The 13,566-nt window shown below is 43.6% G+C and overlaps 1 long non-coding RNA gene across 1 annotated transcript in view; it reads right to left on the bottom strand.

Annotated features, from left to right (window-relative positions):
* Positions 1–651: 651 nt before the first annotated feature.
* LOC148775285 (uncharacterized) overlaps positions 652–13,566 on the bottom strand; it is a 29,104-nt gene continuing 16,189 nt past the window's right edge. The window contains exons 2-3 of the long non-coding RNA XR_016039281.1: positions 7,574–7,791; positions 652–1,565 (exon numbers count right to left, since the gene is read on the bottom strand). This is a non-coding gene — a long non-coding RNA (uncharacterized LOC148775285). The remainder of the gene's footprint in view (positions 1,566–7,573; positions 7,792–13,566) is intronic.

A 13,566-nucleotide genomic window follows, 5' to 3' on the forward strand; every position in this document is an offset into this window, starting at 1 on the left:
CAGGAAAATGGGAATTCCTTGGTAGTCCAGTGATTAGGACTTCACACTTCCACTGCAGGGGGCATGGGTTCCAGCCCTGGTTAGGCAACTAAGATCCCACATGCTACATGGCACAGCCAAAAAACAATATCAGGGGAACAGGCTTGATCAAGACATGGTAGCAACCCAAGTTTCCATCAACAAATGAATGGATAAAGAAGAAGTGGTACATTTATAGTGGGATATTACTCAGACATTAAAAAGAATGAAATAATGCCATTTGCACCAACATAAGGGGCTTCCCAGGTGGCACTAGTGGTAAAGAACCTGCCTGACAATGCAGGAGATCTAAGAGACACAGGTTCAGTCCCCGGGTCGGGAAGATCCCCTGGAGGAGGGCATGGGAACCCACTCTAGTATTCCTCCCTTGAGAATTTCATGACCAGAGGAGCCTGGTAGGCTTGAGCCCATAGGGTCACAAAGAGTCAGACATGACTGAAGCGACTTAGCACACATGCACACAGCAATATGGAAGGATTAGGATTGAGAGACTGTCATACTAAGTGAAGAAGTCAGAGACAAATATTATATGATATCATTTATATGTAGAATCTAAAATATGATACAAAGGAATTCACTAACAAAATGGAAATAGACTCACAGACATAGAAAACAAACTTATGGTTACCAAAGGGGAAAGTGGGGAAGGAATAAATGTGGAGTTTGAGATTAGTTAAAATATAAAAAACAACAAGGATTTACTGTTGAGCACAGGGAATTATATTCAATATCTTATAATAACTTTTAATGGAAAAAAATCTAAAAAAATACGTATATGTATAACTGAATCATTTTGCTGTGCATCTAAAACTAACACAGTACTGTAAGTCAACTATACTTCAATTAAAAAAAAGAAAACAGGCCTGATGATGGTGATATTTAGTGACTATTGATAATATATGTCAGCAATTTTTTTATCAATTGAAATCACTATTTACATTAAGCAATGGTTTAGAGGATTTACTCTAGGTTTTTTGGGAAGTTCCCCTAGAAGAGGAAAGGGCAACCCACTCCAGTATTCTTGCCTTGGAAAACCCATGGACAGAGGAGCCTGGGGGCTACAGTCCAGTGGTCACACAGAGTCGACAAGACTGAGGCGACTGAGCACATAGCACCACGCTTCAGGGTAAACGCTTTAGACCAACATCCTTTCAGTACAAGTGCCTTTTATTACATGCTTAAAAAAAAAAAAGTTCAGCTCCAGGATAAGTGAGGGTTAGACAAATGTGTAATTTGTTGTAATTTTCTGTCCAAACCAGCACACTTCTGAGAGCAAGAGGGGTGATATTAATAATCACACTAATATACATGGTCACCCTGAGTGTAGGTATAATGTGGGTGACTAATTTCAAAACACTTATAAACTTAGTGTGAACAGACACGGCCTTGAGATGATGTTAGTCAATTTAAAATGTTTCTCACAAAAGCATTCCATGATCAGGAATCTTAGAGACAGCCTTGAAAATTTTCCACTGTGAACCAGATTCCAGTAACTTCTTTCCTTGTAGTTAGGTGGTTTCATACTTCTGTTTCAAAAATATAATTGTGATTGGTTAGATTTCTAAAAATCAAACACACATAAGCACACACACAACTTTTATCGTTTCTACTTTAAGTTTGACCTTTACTATAACATTTAGTTTCCTTTGTCCTTTGAATGGTAGTTTGGGAAGCATTAAAGTTTCTGCAAATATGTCTTGATAATCTTTTCTTTTTCTATTGTGTTATTCAAAAATCCTAACTTCATAGATCAAGTTTATTTGTATTTTTTGCACTTTTTCCGTCTTTAACAATATAGCTAAATTCTCCAAAATTTTGCAATAAAGAACTATGTATGTAAGTGTATTAAACCCCTAAGGCCTGTATGCTGGTGTATTGCATCTTTCCCAAACACATTTCTATAGGATTGGAGTATATGGAGGAGACTTAGTTACTACACAGAGGGGCCAAGGCCATGACAGAACTTATTACTAACATTTCCCAAGGGAAGGAGGCTCAGGGGAAGATGCAACCAGAGTGTGCTGTGGTGACAGAAAGTAATACAGTATACACATACACTCATGGTGACTGGGGTGTATCAATATGACATGGAGTACCCTGAAAGAGCTCCAAATGGTCACAGCTGGAACTATCTAAACAACATAGTATTGGATAAAACCTTTAAATATAAAGTAAATATCCATGAGTCTAAACTCTATGTGAGTAAATGTCCAAGAGTCTATATCCATGAATCTATTCATAAATCAATGGGTGAATTTTTTAATGAAGAAGAATGCACAAATCTGCGCTGGAGCGACTGTGAGGAAATACACCACATCCAAGGGCAGAGAAGCCCCAGCAAGAGGGTAGGTGCTGGAGCGGCGGCTACACGGTGCTGGAGTGGCTGTGAGGAGATACCCCATGTTGAAGGGCCTTTGCCCTTCGAGAAAGAGAAGGGCAAAGCAAGAGAAGCCCTAGCAAGATGGTAGCAGGGGCAAAATCATGCTTAGAGTCAAATTCCATACCTGCCAGAGACGCTCAGAGGCTCAAACAAACCTTGTGCCCACCAGGACCTGGAGACCCACAGAGACTGAGACAGAGCTGTGTGTGAGCGTCTCCCGTGGAGGTGCGGGTCAGCAGTGCACTGCCGCAGGCGCCGGGGCTCTGGGTGCAGCAGACCTGAGTGTGGCATAAGCCCTCTTGGAGGAGATGGCCATTAACCCCACCATAGAGCTGACAGAACTTACACAGGTCTGGGGAAACAGACTCTTGGAGGGCACAAACAGAACCTTGTATGCAACAGCACCCAGGAGAAAGGAGCAGTGACCCCACAAGAGACTGACCCAGACTTGCCTGTGAGTGTCCAGCAGTCTCTGGCAGAGGCATGGGTTGGCAGTGGCCTGCTGCAGGGTTGGGGCACTGAGTGTAGCAGTGTGTGCTAGGACATTTTGAAGGAGGTCACCATTATCTTCATTATCTCCACCATAGTTTCCATTCCATTCCCTTCCGTCACTCAGTCGTGTCCGACTCTATGCGAGTCGAACCCAGGGATCGAACCTGGGTCTCCCACATTGGAGGCAGACGCTTTAACCTCTGAGCCACCAGGGAAGCCCTACCACCATAGTTTGGTCCCAGGTAAATAACAGGTGGGGAACACAGTCCCACCCATTAACACAAAATTGTATTAAAGATTTTACTGAGCATAGCCCTGCCCATCAGAACAAGATCCAGTTTTCCGCTAAATCAGTCTCTTCCATCAGGAAGCTTCCATAAGCCTCTTATCCTTCTCCATCAGAGGGCAGACAGACTGAAAATCACAGTCACAGAAAACTAACCAATCTGATCACATGGACCACAGCCTTGTCTATCTCAGTGAAACTATGAGCCATGCTGTGTAGGGCCACCCAAGACAGATGGGTCATGGTGGAGAATTCTGACAAAATGTTATCCACTGGAGAAGGAAATGGCAAACCACTTCAGTATTCTTGCTTTGAGAACATGAACAACATGAAAAGGCAAAAAGATAGAACACTGAAAGATGAACTCCCCAGGTCAGTAGGTGCCCAGTATGCTACTGGAGATCAGTGGAGAAATAACTCCAGAAAGAATGGAAAGACAGAGCCAAAGCAAAAACAACATCCAGTTGTGGATGTGACTGATCCAATGCTGTAAAGAGCAATATTGCATAGGAAACTGGAATGTTAGGTCCATGAATCAGGGCAAATTGGAATTGGTCAAACAGGATATGGCAACATTTTAGGAATCAGTGAACTAAAATGGACTGGAATGGGTGAATTTAACTCAGATGACCATTATATCTACTACTGTGGGCAAGAATTCCTTAGAAGAAATGGAGTAGCCATCATAGTCAACAAAAGAGTCTGAAATGCAGTACTTGGATGCAATCTCAAAAATGACAGAATGATCTCTGTTTGTTTCCAAGGCAAATCATTCAATATTACAGTAATCCAAGTCTATACCTGACCAGTGATGCTGAAGAAGCTGAAGTTGAACGGTTCTCTGAAGACCTTCTAGAACTAACACCCAAAAAAGATGTCCTTTTCATTATAGGGGATTGGTATGAAAAAGTAAGAAGTCAAGAGATACCTGGAGAAACAGGCAAATTTGGCCTTAGAGTACAGAATGAAGCAGGGCAAAGGCTAATAGAGTTTTGCCAAGAAAACACACTGGTCATAGCAAACACCCTCTTCCAACAACACAAGAAAGGACTCTACACATGGACATCACCAGATGGTCAATATCAAAATCAGATTGATTATATTCTTTGCAACCAAAGATGAAAAAGCTCTATACAGTCGGCAAAATCAAGACTGGGACCTGACTGCGGCTCATATCATGAACTCCTTATTGCCAAATTCAGACTTAAACTGAAGAAAATAGGGAAAACCACTAGACCATTCAGGTATGACCTAAATCAAGTCCCTTACAATTATACAATGGAAGTGACAAATAGATTCAAGAGATTAGATCTGATAGAGTGCCTGAAGAACTATGGATGGAGGTTCGTGACATTGTACAGGAGGCAGGGATCAAGACTATCCCCAAGAAAAACAAATGCAAAAAGGCAAAAAGGTTGTCTGACAAGGTCTTACAAATAGCTGAGAAAAGAAGAGAAGCTAACGGCAAAGGAGAAAAGGAAAAATATACCCATCTGAATGTAGAGTTCCAAAGAATAGCAAGGAGAGATAAGAAACCCCTCCTCAGTGATCAGTGCAAAGAAATAGAGGAAAGCAACAGAATGGGAAACACTAGAGATCTCCAAGAAAATTAGAGACACCAAGGGAACATTTCATGCAAAGATGGGCACAATAAAGGACAGGAATGGTATGGACCTAACAGAAGCAGAAGATATTAATAAGAGGTAGCAAGAATACACAGAAGAACTGTACAGAAAAGATCTTCATGACCCAGATAATCATGACGGTATGATCACTCACCTAGAGCCAAACATCCTGGAATGTGAAGTCAAACGGGTCTTAGGAAGCATCACTACAAACAAAGCTAGTGGAGGTGATAGAATTCCAGCTGAGCTATTTCAAATCCTAAAAGACGATGCTGTGAAAGTGCGCACTCAATATGCCAGCAAATTTGGAAAACTCAGCAGTGGCCACAGGACTGGAAAAGGTCAGTTTTCATTCTAATCCCAAAGAAAGGCATTTTCAAAGAATGCTCAAACTACTGCACTGTTGCATTCATCTCACACACTAGTAAAGTGATGCTCAAAATTCTCAAAGCCAGGCTTCAACAGTACATGAACTGTGAACTTCCAGATGTTCAAGCTGGTTTTATAAAAAGCAGAGGAACCAGAGATCAAATTGCCAACATCCATTCAGTTCAGTTCAGTTCAGTCGCTCAGTTGTGTCCAACTCTTTGCGACCCCATGAATCACAACACGCCAGGCTTCCCTGTCCATCACCAACTCCCGGAGCTCACTCAAACTCACATCCATCGAGTCGGTGATGCCATCCAGCCATCTCATTCTCTGTCGTCCCCATCTCCTGCCACCCCCAATCCCTCCCAGCATCAGACTCTTTTCCAGTGAGTCAACTCATCGCATGAGGTGGCCAAAGTATTGGAGTTTCAGCTTTAGCATCAGTCCTTCCAATGAACACCCAGGATTGATCTCCTTTAGGATGGACTGGTTGGATCTCCTTGCAGTCCAAGGGACTCTCAAGAGTCTTCTCCAGCACCACAGTTCAAAAGCATCAATTCTTCAGCCAACATCCATTAGGCCATTGGAAAAGCAAGAGAGTTCCAGCAAAACATCTACTTCTGCTTCATTGACTATGCCAAGGCCTTTGACTGTATCGACCACAACATACTGTGGAAAATTCTGAAAGAGATGGGAATACCAGACCATCTGACCTGCCTCTTGAGAAACATGTATGCAGGTCAGGAAGAAACAGTTAGAACTGGACATGGAATAACAGCCTCATTCCAAATCGGGAAAGAAGTATGTCAAAGCTGTATACTGTCACCCTGCTTATTTAACTTATATGCAGAGTACATCATGAGAAACGCTGGGCTGGATGAAGCCCAAGCTGGAATCAAGATTGCCGGGAGAAATATCAATAGCCTCAGATATACAGATGACACCACTCATGGCAGAAAGTGAAGAACTAAAGAGCCTCTTGATGGAAGTGAAAGAGGAGAGTGAAAAGCTGGCTTAAAGCTCAACATTCAGAAAACTAAGATCATGGCATCTGGTCCCATAACTTCATGGCAAACAGATGGGAAAACAATGAAAACAGTAACAGACTTTATTTTGGGGGGCTCCAAAATCACTGCAGATGGTGACTGCAGCCATGAAATTAAAAGATGCTTGCTCCTTGGAGGAAAAATTATGACCAACCTAGACAGTATATTAAAAAGCAGAGACATTACTTTGCCAACAAAGGTCCATCTAGTCAAAGCTATGGTTTTTCCAGTAGTCGTGTATGGATGTGAGAGTTAGTCTATAAAGAAAGCTGAGAGCCAAAGAATTGATGCTTTTGAACTGTGGTGTTGAAGAAGACTCTTGAGTGTTATTCCTTGGACTGCAAGGAGATCAAACCAATCAGTCCTAAAGGAAATTAGTCATGAATATTCATTGGAAGGACTGATGCTGAAGCTGAAATTCCAATACTTTCGCCACCTGATGCGAAGAACGGACTCATTGGAAAAGACCCTGATGTTGGGAAAGGTTGAAGGCAGAAGGAGAAGGGGATGACAGAGGATGAGATGGTTGGACAGCATCACTGATTCAATGGACATGAGTTTGTGTAAAGTCTAGGAGTTGGTGATGGACAGGAGGCCTGGCATGTTGCAGTCCATGGGATCACAAAGAGTCAGACATGACTGAGTGACTGAACTGAACTGAACTTGTGCAAAAGAATTCTGAATAATTTATGTAGATACACTTCTGTCAAGGTGGTGGAGAGGGCTGTATGCAAAGCCTTCCAGGGAACACAGTGGTGAAAGGGAAACATCAGTAGCTGTACTTCAGGGGATCTGAGCAAGTCCATCTCAGTCAGTTGATTCTGGTGAGCCCTGACCATGGTGAGTCATGTTGGTGGTGTGTATCCTGGATACAAATGATAAGAACAAACTGTACCTTGTCAGTCCTCCCCAAACATAGAATTCCACTTGAATCAAGAGAAAAACATGGGACACATCTCAAGTGAAGGACATTCTATGAAATACTTGCCCACTGCTCCTTGAAATTGTCAAGAGTACCAAAAACAAATATATGAGAGAAACTCAACAGGGACACGACAGCCAAATGTATGGAGATATGATCTCCTGGGGGCTTCCCAGGTAGCTCAGTGGTAAAGAATTCACCTGCTAATGCAGGAGATGCAGATTCAATCCCTGAGTCAGGAAGATCCCCTGGAGAAGGAAATGGCAACCCACTGCAGTATTCTTGAATGGACAAGAATACCATGGACTGAGAAGCCTGCTGGGCTATAGTCCATGGGGTCACAAAGAGTCAGAAATGAATCAGCGACTAAACAACAACACGCAAAGGTTATTTTGACTGGGTCCATTCACACACCGCTGGCAGAGATTATGATGAACTGAGAGGTTCAGAGAGAGGGAAGCATTTTCTCTTTGACAAATTCTTTTCTGATGTTCAACACATTGTCAGGATCTCCCCTTCCAGCTGAGGACGTGTGGGGCTCTGCATTCCCCAAGAAACTGGAGGGTACCAGCCTTCCCCATCCACCAGCAGCAGAACAACACACAGGTCCTTTGGAAGGTGGCATTTTGGCTCTGCAAACACAAGAGAAAATGATATTTTTAGAATGATTGTGTGTATGCTGCAAACAAAGTTAAAAGACCAAGAAAATGATTGCACTTCTCTATAGGAGTCGTTGTGCGTATCTGCACCCTGGTTTCTGTGTCACCACTTAGCCCTGCTGGAGAGACCTATGACTACTCATAATTTTGGTGACTGTTCCATCAATTTAGGCGTACATGGTGAAAATAAACCATTGATAGATCATGAATCATTTATGTTCCACCTTTTCCTAAACAGATTTGATGGAGCAGCCAGTTAATGTATGCCCCTAAGCATATGCCTTATTTTGTGCCAATGTTAGTTTTGAGCCACACAGATCATGACACACAGCTGTTATTCAGCTAACTGTAGCAAGAATTTGGCTTGGGGTTGCTGCTAAGGTCTGCCTGCTAAGTTTAGACACCAGAGGGTCAGAAAGTAGCATCTCTTCCCCAAACTCTTAGATCATTAACTGATTCCACATTCAAAAAACTTAAAATCTCCAGCCACTCCACAACTCCTAGTTTTATTGTTGTTAAAAATAAAAAATTCAACTGAATAAATTCGAAGACCTAATTGGTTATCCTAAATGACTCATGAGTCAGGCAGCATATCACCCAGCTTTAAGACACTCTGAAAGTGTGTGTCAGTTGTTCAATCATGTCCAATTCTGTGAGACACCATAGATTGTAACCTGCCAGCCTCCTCTGTTCACGGGATTCTCCAGGCAAGAGTGGGTAGCCATTTCCTTCTCCAGAGGATCTTCCCCATCCAGGAATTGAACCCAGGTCTCCCGCAGTGCAGGAAGATTCTTAACTGTCTGAGCCACTGGGGAAGCTGAGGCACACTGAGGGCTTGTACAAAAGGGGAGGATTTTATAAATAGGAGGAGGGTTGGCCAAGAAGGTGTTAGTAAAAGAAAAGAAAGGACAGGGTGGGCCAGTTTATTTTGGGAGGAGGGAATAGCAGAGTCTTTGTTATGTATACTGTCTTTCTGGTGAACCAGGAAATTTCATATGGACTGTTAAAGAGGTCTGGGAGGGATCGAAATTGAAATCAAGTGTCTGTTTTCTGTCCTGGGCAAGTGAGTCTGGTGCTTATTACTTCTGAACAATTAAGTGTAGATTTCCTGATTATGCCCACCATCCATGGAGGATTCTAGGGATTAGACAGCAATCTTAATAAAGTTCTTAGCACAGTGCCAAGCATACAGCAAAGGCTCCATTCTTATTAACTGTTGTTGTGATGATTACTTGAACACTTTGACTCATAATCTTCCTTTTCTTCCCAACTCCTGCCAGCATTATGGTGGTTCACAAACAGGAGGGAAAGGGGCAGGGCACATTCTTTGAAAGAATGACATAGCCTGAGGATGAAACATAAACCGATTAGAATCAAATGAGTCAAAGATGACAGACAAATCAACTTCTGAGACTAGACCTCGATCCTCCATCAGCAAGCTAAATGACATACCTAGAGGTGCCACAGCATTTCCAAGGCACTGTCCAAAGACCAAAAAGTGGGTGGTGGCCCAATTCCAGGAAATCTCCATGCTTAGTTGCTCAACTGTATCCTATTCTTTGAGACCCCATGGACTGCAGTATTCCAGGCTCCTCTACCCATGGGATTTTCCGGGCAAGAATACTGGAGTGGGTTGCCATTCCCTCCTCCAGGGGATCTTCCCAACCCAGGGATCAAACCCAAGTCTCCCATGTTGCAGGTGGATTCTTTATTGACTGAGCCACCAGGGGTGCCCTTCCCCCAAATAGTTGAAATAATCCTCCCACTCATTAGCATATGAAATAACCCAGCCCATAAAAACTTACCAGTGCGTATTTCAGGGCTGCTCTTGAGACAGGTATAGGAGTTCTTGTCCATGGAGCAGAAGAGTGGAATCCATAAACATGCAGACACTCATGGTAGCAATTGAATAAAGGGGACGGCAGAGGGTGAGATGGTTGGATGGCATCACTGACTCAACAGACATGAGTTTGAGTAAACTCCAGGAGTTGTTGATGGACAGGGAGGCCTTGTGTGCTGCAGTCCATGGGGTTGCAAAGAATCAGACACAACTGAGTGACTGAGCTGAACTGAAAGAGGAGGAAAGTACAAAGCTCCCAGCCTAGACACTGAGAGGGGGTAAAGAGTCGCCCCAAGGTGGGACTTACAGCAGTTTTTATGTCCTTCCTTATCTTCCCTGGTGGCTCAGATGGTAAAGCGTTTGCCTACAATGCCTACCATATGGGAGACCCGGGTTCAATCCCTGGGTGGGGAAGATCTCCTGGAGAAGGAAATGGCAAGCCACTCCAGTATTCTTGCCTGGAAAACCCCATGGATGGTGGAACCTGGTAGGCTACAGTCCATGGGGTCTCAGAGTCAGACACTACTGAGCAACTTCACTTTCTTTCTTTAGATCACCTTATTTCTAACCAATCAATTTAAAGGTCAAGATACTTAACATCTCTATAGCTTCTCTTGATCCTTGGATTAAGTCACCACCCTTTTTCATGCCCCCTGGCCATTTTACCACCAGATGTATATGCTTAAGATTAAGGATCACCAGTTGTTTTTCCCTCAGGTATATGGAACAGAATTTCTGGATCTGAGTGCTGATAATTTATCAGACTAAAGACACATTATAAGAATTTAGGACAACAGAGTAGGATGTTTACTGGTTGAGGGCTCAGAGTTCTACACTGACTGCCTAGTAATTTCTAGCTCAGTCTCTCTTTCTAAGATAGCTTACACTCTGTCTATATATGCTGCTGCTGCTAAGTCACTTCAGTCGTGTCTGACTCTGTGTGACCCCATAGACGGAAGCCCACCAGGCTCCCCTGTCCCTGGGATTCTCCAGGCAAGAACACTGGAGTGGGTTGCCATTTCCTTTGTCTAAATAAACCTGCTTTCACTTTACCAGGGCTGGCTCTTGAATTATTTACTTTAGAAGCCACGGACCCCACTTGGCAGCCCACCCCACCTTAGGGGCTCGCCTGACACCTGGGGCCTGATCCTCCCCTTGCACTCTACTCTTTCCTGCAACAAGGTGGAGTTCTTCCATGTTTTGAATTTTCAGTGTTCTCCCTTCTAATCCAAGCTCTCTCTGAGGATCAGGGCTGAGGTGTGATCTTCCTGAAGTATTAGTCTGACTATGACATCAGCCAATTAAAACAATACCTGACCTGGTAGGAACCAGGCTGCATAGCAGGAGGTGAGCAGCAGGTGTAATTGTTGACTAAAAATGATGTACAACTTGAAAGTTGAGACTGAAGTTTTATTTGCAGCAAAATGAGGACTGCACCCAGGGAGGCAGCACCTCAGATAGCTCTGAGAGACTGCTCCAAAGAGGTAGTGTGGAAAGGTCAATATATAAGGTTTTGGTGAAGGGGGAGTTCAGGAGTGTGTAATTTCCTTGGTTCAGTTTCGTCACAACAAAAAGCTGAAGCGACGGACCAGCGTTACAGCCTTCAGACAGACCAGTATTAACAGTCCTTGGACGGATCGGTGTTACAGCTCAGTTTTATTTACAAAGTAAAGGAAAATACATCCTTGAGGCGTGAGGGCAAGCCAACCCAAAAGACACAAAGAGAAGAGCGGCCCTGGGCTCAATTTTGGCTCCTCTTTTTTTATGTTTTTTTCTCCTCTCCCTGGGCCGGCCCTATGTAAATTGGGCTAGCCAGGAGTGCTGTTTGCTTTACCTGAGGTCCTCACTCCGGTCCTCAGACCTTCCTTTGCTCTATTTTCATTGACTTTTCCCTTCCTTGTCTTTTAGCCACCACCATTCTGGACTCCTTTTTCCTATTCTAACTGCCTATCAAATGTAATCAAGCTTAATTTACAAGAGACTTTCTGCTAGTCATGAGGATCTGATGTCACCATGAACAGATTTAGTGCTTTTCTAGATAGGAGGAGATGCAGGGATTGAGACCATAAAATCTGTTCCTAAAAATATCCAGCCATCTAAAGACCTGTCCCATCAGATTCCCTGAAGCACAGAGCACCTCACTTCACCCTGAACTCCCTCAGGGGATGTTAAAGGTCAACAGCTGCAGCAGCACAGGGTTCAGTCTCCACAGAGGCAGATGGCAAATGCCCTTGTTGTTATTGTTGTTTAGTAGTTGGCAAATGTTCTTGGCAAGTGCCAATTCGTAGTTGACAAAATCAAACACTCCCCTCCCCCATCCCTGAGAAAATTGCCTTCCATGAAACTGGTCCCTAGTGCCAAAAAGGTTTGGGAACCAATGGGCTAAAAAACTTTCAAGGGTTCCCCTAGTAAAATTCAGCACCTTTAGCTTGTCATGAGTAAATTTACAATCTTGATTCAATGTCAGTACAGTTCAGTTCAGTTCAGTTCAGTCGCTCAGTCGTGTCCTACTCTCCGCGACCCCATGAATTACAGCACGCCAGGCCTCCCTGTCCATCACCACCTCCCGGAGTACACTCAAACTCATGTCCACAGAGTCGGTGATGCCATCCAGCCATCTCATTCTCCATCGTCCCCTTCTCCTCCCGCCCCCAACCTTCCCCAGCATCAGAGTCTTTTCCAGTGAGTCAACTCGTCGCATGAGGTGGCCAAGGTATTGAAGTTTCAGCTTCAGCATCAGTCCCTCCAATGAACATCCAGGATTGATCTCCTTTAGAATGGACTGGTTGGATCTCTTTGCATTACAAGGGACTCTCAAGAGTCTTCTCCAACACCACAGTTCAAAAGCATCGATTCTTCGGCGATCAGCTTTCTTCACAGTCCAACTCTCACATCCATACATGACCACGGGAAAAACCATTGCCTTGACTAGACGGACCTTGGTTGGCAAAGTAATGTCTCTGCTTTTTAATATACTATCAAGGTTGGTCATAACTTTCCTTCCAAGGAGCAAGCATCTTTTAATTTCATGGCTGCAATCAGCTTCTTCTTTAATCTCAAGTCACGGATGCTATACCCTTGAAACCCAAACTTCAAGGATACCTTATTCTTTCTCTCTTTCCAGTCTGGGCAGATGCAGACACTGGTCCTTATCCTGGAGCATAGGAAGGGGAGGGGCCCTTCTTCCTTCTAGGCGAGAAGCTCCTGCTAACCTTTCATTTGCAGAGAGGATACCCATCTCCCTTCCCTTTGTGTCACCTGAAGGTCAGTGTCCCTCTGTGAAGTCCTACCGTCCAGCTCAGTTTCTGGATCAAGGCACTGACCACAAAACTGAGGTGAAATTGCACCTGAGGGCTTTCTTCTCACTCCTTTTCAGAAATTTTAAGTCCTCTGAGGATAAGACTTAGTCTGATAGGATTTTTTTTTAAAACTTTCTAGTACTTAGTGCTGCCTGAAACTCAGGAGGGGTCCAACAACTGCTCACTGAACCAGTGACTCAATCTCATCATCTCTTCCAGCCTGAAAGTTGAAACTGCCACAAAGATTCACAGCCTCCTCACCTCCAGGGATAAGTCTACCTTTCAGCTCCTCAAGGACAGAGGTAACTCCTACCTGCAGACTAAAAGTCTCCTCGTCTTCTTTTAAATTTAAATTAGATGGCTAGGGGAGGGGCATAAGTATAAATACCCCCAAGAGATTTCAGAGATTATCTGTGAATTGACATTAACCTTTCCACAATATCTGCTTTCTTCTGCCTGTAGGGGTCAACCAGCAGAAGGTGAGTGAGACCAAGTTTTTAAATTGTAACTAGCATGGTTTTTCTAATTGCTTTATATATATATATATACACACACACACACTTCAAGTACTAAACAAAAAGCAATGAATTTTTTTGCTAGCTTGAAGAG

This window comes from Moschus berezovskii, chromosome 16 (genome assembly GCF_049115385.1).
Source record: "Moschus berezovskii isolate FMDL1 chromosome 16, NW_MosBer_1.0, whole genome shotgun sequence".
Taxonomy (NCBI): domain Eukaryota; kingdom Metazoa; phylum Chordata; class Mammalia; order Artiodactyla; family Moschidae; genus Moschus; species Moschus berezovskii.